Source organism: Ictidomys tridecemlineatus, chromosome 2, assembly GCF_052094955.1.
Source record: "Ictidomys tridecemlineatus isolate mIctTri1 chromosome 2, mIctTri1.hap1, whole genome shotgun sequence".
NCBI lineage: Eukaryota > Metazoa > Chordata > Mammalia > Rodentia > Sciuridae > Ictidomys > Ictidomys tridecemlineatus.
The window spans coordinates 186919310-186924015 of NC_135478.1; the positions used below are offsets into that span (position 1 = coordinate 186919310).

Consider the following 4706-nt stretch of genomic DNA (forward strand, 5'->3'; position numbering starts at 1 on the left):
GGTATAAAACTAATTCTTAATAAATATTTCTCTGAGTCATACTAATGAATAAGCATCCAACTTCCTTCATAAAGCTTTGGCAAGGAAATAGATACAAATGATCACATAAGAATATAGTACAATTGTATAAGAAAGCAAAAACATTTTTTTTAAAAATTTTAATGCTGTGTCATTGCAAGAGTTCATTCCATATCTTATTGAAAAAAGTCAGAATTTCTTCCTTCCTATATATGACTATTTTTTATATAGAAATACGTATATATTTATTAAATCCACAAATATTACAGAATATTAGATAGAATCCCAGTAACTCTAAATTTAATCACCAATGTACATCATATCAAATTTGATCTTACCTGGCATTGTCATAGTTAATTATTATTTATTAAATACTGCAACTTCTCACATTTTGATTCAGAAATATTTATGCTTTCTTTTATAAGATTAGATTGTTTCTTAAACATAATTGCAAAATGAAAGAGGACATTCATTAAAGTCATATAACACCAAGGTAGAACATGTCACATTTTCAATACACACCAAAAGAAATAATAATCTCAATGTGTGTGGTAAATTGTTGTAGATTATATGTGGACCAAACAGGTTGTTTAATTCACTCAGTATTATATAATGTATTACTAAAATAACCTGTGGCTTATAGATTTGCTGTCTGGACTATAAAACAAAGTGCTTTAGTGCCATCTCCTGGACAGTCCCAGGATCTGGAGGGGGAGGTGTGATTTAACCTACATTTTGTTTAATCAGTAGTTCATATTAATCTAAACAGTAAGTACACAAAGTTAACCATCTCAGGTTTTGAGATTAACTTCTTGCTTATATTCAATTAGGATTCTTACGCTGTAGGATCCTTCTTCTTCTGATCTTATGAAAATTATCACAATTTTAAAAATAGAATTGGCTGCAAAAAATGACATTAGAGTCATGTACTGTCAGTATATTAAGAATTGTTTTATATAACTTCACATTATTGCAAATCTAAACTTTCTGTTGTCAAATTATATATATATACATATATATATATATAATTTAAATTTATTTTTGTGAATTTTCCATTAGAAAAGTACTTTTGAGTCTGTGTTCAATATTCATCCTATTTCATCTTAAATTTTTATCAAGGGGATTTTTTATATATATTTTATTTCAGTTTGATGAATTTTTAATATTTTATATGATTTCTGCTGTTTGTGTTGAATATATGATTATTTTACATTATTTTAAAAATATATCTACAAAATATTTTTGCACAAATTATTATTGGATTTCACTCTTTTTAATGTTCTTTGTTTCTCCCCTTATTCTAATGGTTTTTGTTAAACTTATGAAAAAATCATATTAATGATAGTCTGTCTATATTCTCTTATTACGAGTTAATAGTTGCCACTATGGAAACTGTAAATAAATATACAATATATAATACAATATAATATTCAATAAAAGTTTTTTCTGTATAAATTATCAACAAAAGATTCATGAAATATCAAAAGTTCTCATCTATCATTGAAATAAGAATTAGGTGATCAGGTTGGATCGAGAAAATGGAGGTCTATTTGGGTCCTGAAAGTTGGAGACTGACCCTGGAAAATTGGAATGTTAGTGCTTCCAAAGAGCTTTGATTGCCAAGATTACCTGCCTCTACTGTCCCTCCCAGAAGGTTGTTAATGAAGCACTCCCTGAGCAGAGAGAGAACTGCTAATTAATATCTCCTGGGCTTCAGCTCCCTTCCTGTCTTGACCACTCCACCTTGGTCTTTCCAGCCCACCTGCTTCTGATCTTCATCCCACCAGCATCTCCTGGGCTTAATCACTTACACAGGAAGGAGAGAGAGAAGGGGGAAGAGGGAAAGAGAACAAAGAAAACCTAAAATGTATAAAAGGAGCAGGATGCTCTTACTTCTTGGGATACCAGGACACCAACTATGGCCCCCTCTCCCTCCCAGGAGAAGTCTTGAGTTAATATTTTTTAAATAAAACTTGCTTTGTATGTTTGCCTGGGCCACTTGTCTAATGTTCAAACTTCAACACTTGAGGAAGAAGAACTCATCATTGATAACCAGCAGTACCATCATTAGTTATTTGATTTTTCTGTGTTTCTGTGTTGGGATGTATGGCAATGATTACTAAGCAAGAATAATTGGATATAAGCTTTTTTAAAAAAGATTTGAACTTTCCTTTTAACTTCTATCAAGTTTATTTTGAGATAATTTATAAACAGTGCACTGCATCCATTTAGAATTAAATGTGTTGTGACAATTGCGTACAGGGTTGTAAACAGCCACAAAATGAAGATGGGAATAGTTCCTTACTCCAGTATAATCCATCCCTTCTTCACCATAAGCCATCAGCTACAACCACTGGCAACTTTGTCATCATAATTACTTTTGCATAAATGTAAACATATATAAATGTAATCTTGCAGTGTGCAATGCTTTATTTCTAGGTTCTGTCACTAAACATTGATACTAGGATTCATCTATGTCCTTGGGTTCACCAACACTTTGTTACTTTGGTTTCTTTGGTTTGTTTATCTTCTTTACTTATTCACTGATAATGAAATTTGCAGTGGTTTTAAATTTGGATTAAACAAACTTAATTAAAATTAAATTTATTTAATTTAAAATATTCTCTTATAAAACATCAAATACTCTTGCTATTTAATATAGTATCTATAATTAAAGCTACTGTAAAATAATAGTGCATGTGGTTTTATAGGAACATAAATTTTCACTTTTTTGAGTGGCATGGTGGCACACACATGTAATCCCAGTGACTGAGACAGGAAAATGACAAGATTAAGGCCAGCCTGGGCAACTTAGCAAGATCCTGTTTCAAAAATAAATAAATAAATAAGGGCTAGTGAGTTAGCTCTGGTACATTGGTAGAGCACCCTTGGGTTCAATCTCCAGTACCAAAGGAAAAAGGAAAAAAAATCAAATTTTCTTGAATAAACATCCAAAAATACAATGGCTCTAAAATAAGGTTAGTATGTTTTTAATGTAAAGGTGCCTCCAATGTTCATATCAGCAAAAAAGATTACCTGCCATGTTCCTTGTAAACTCTTATGACAAGTTATCTGCACTGAAGTTTTAGAAATTATGAAAACCACATAAACACATAGATATTTTCTCATTGTTTTATTTTCAAATGTAATACCTTGTCGATCAAGAGTGTTTAATAAACATGTTTCATAAGAAATATTTTAAATTAAATAAATTCAATTTTAATTAAGTTTAATTTAATTATTGAATTTAAATAATTTAAATTGAATTTGGATTTAAATCTATTTTATTAATAGGTAACATTAAAATAATTGTACAAATTAATGAAGTAATGTGTAAATACGGCACAATTTTTAAATCAGGTTTATATATCTGTCTCCTCAAAACTTAAGTTTTAATATGGAACTATTTCCATTGTCTGTTTGGCCCTCTTAGTGACATGAGACAATTAACTTTTTCTATATTTCATAGCTTTTAGTATTTTAAAGGACAATTCAGTATTCTGCTTTCAAAGGACATGGGAATGAGAGTAAAATCAAGCTGTTTTTCTAATGAAGAGAAATGAGATAAAGTGTCACCAGATCAATGAAAACCTAAAAGCCAATAGAAACACAGGAATTAAATGTAAATAATTCTGAAGCTTGAATAATACATTTCAAATGACTATTTTAAAATGACTGGTATACAACACATTTAATTCTAAGTGTGACAAATGACATTATGACGTAAATTCTTGCCAGGTGCAAATCAACTCTGAGCCTTCAACACTGGTTGTCCTTATTGTCTGTTTTGCAGGTCATAAGCTGACTACAAGAGACAGTGAGTAAAAAGATAAGTACATTTTCACCAAGAGTGAGCTTAAATGTTATTTCATGAATATAAAATACCTTCAAAAAAGTCAATTTTCTAATTAAAAGTACTCTGGGACACATATAAGCCAGATATCTCAGCAATATATATAGATGTATTAGACAAGTCAAATGATACATCCAATACACTAAGAACCTTTCTTTTCAATCTCTTCTCAGTCTTTTGGCTAAGATCAAGTGTGGAATCTTTCTTTCCTCATTAGGCAGGATGAGTAGGAATTATGCACTCTCTTTAGAAAATGTATTTCTTGTGGTCAATGGAAAAAAATCTTATTCTATAATGGTCAATGGAAAAAAATCTTATTCTATAATGGTTGTACTGTATCTTTTTTTAAAAAAAAAGAGAGTTTTTTTTAATATTTATTTATTTATTTATTTTTAGTTTTTGGTTGACACAACATCTTTATTTTTATTTTATTTTTTTAATGTGGTGCTGAGGATCAAACACAGCACCCCGCACATGCCAGGCAAGCGCACTAATGCTTGAGCCACACCTCCAGCCCATACTGTATCTTTAAAGCCAATATTTCAATGAATTGATTATTTGGATCATAAAGATAAGAAATTTTTCTTTTAGAGGATTTTATTTTGTTTTTAAATTAAGTTTTGAATCAAAATACAATGAAGTATTATCTCATCCCAGTAAAAATATCTATAAACAAAGAGGCAAAAGATATCAAGGAATGGAAAAGGATATGGAGAAAAGGGAACCCTTGTGCAATGTTGTTGAGAATGTAAATTATTACAAAAACAGTATGAAGATTCCTCAAAAAAACAAAAATAGGCCTATCATATGATTCAGGAACCCCACTATATATCCA

At 30.0% G+C, this 4706-nt stretch overlaps 1 pseudogene; it reads left to right on the plus strand.

The window, feature by feature from the left end:
• Positions 1–4032: 4032 nt before the first annotated feature.
• On the plus strand, positions 4033–4209 carry LOC120892148 (U2 spliceosomal RNA; annotated as a pseudogene).
• The last annotated feature ends 497 nt before the right edge of the window (positions 4210–4706 follow it).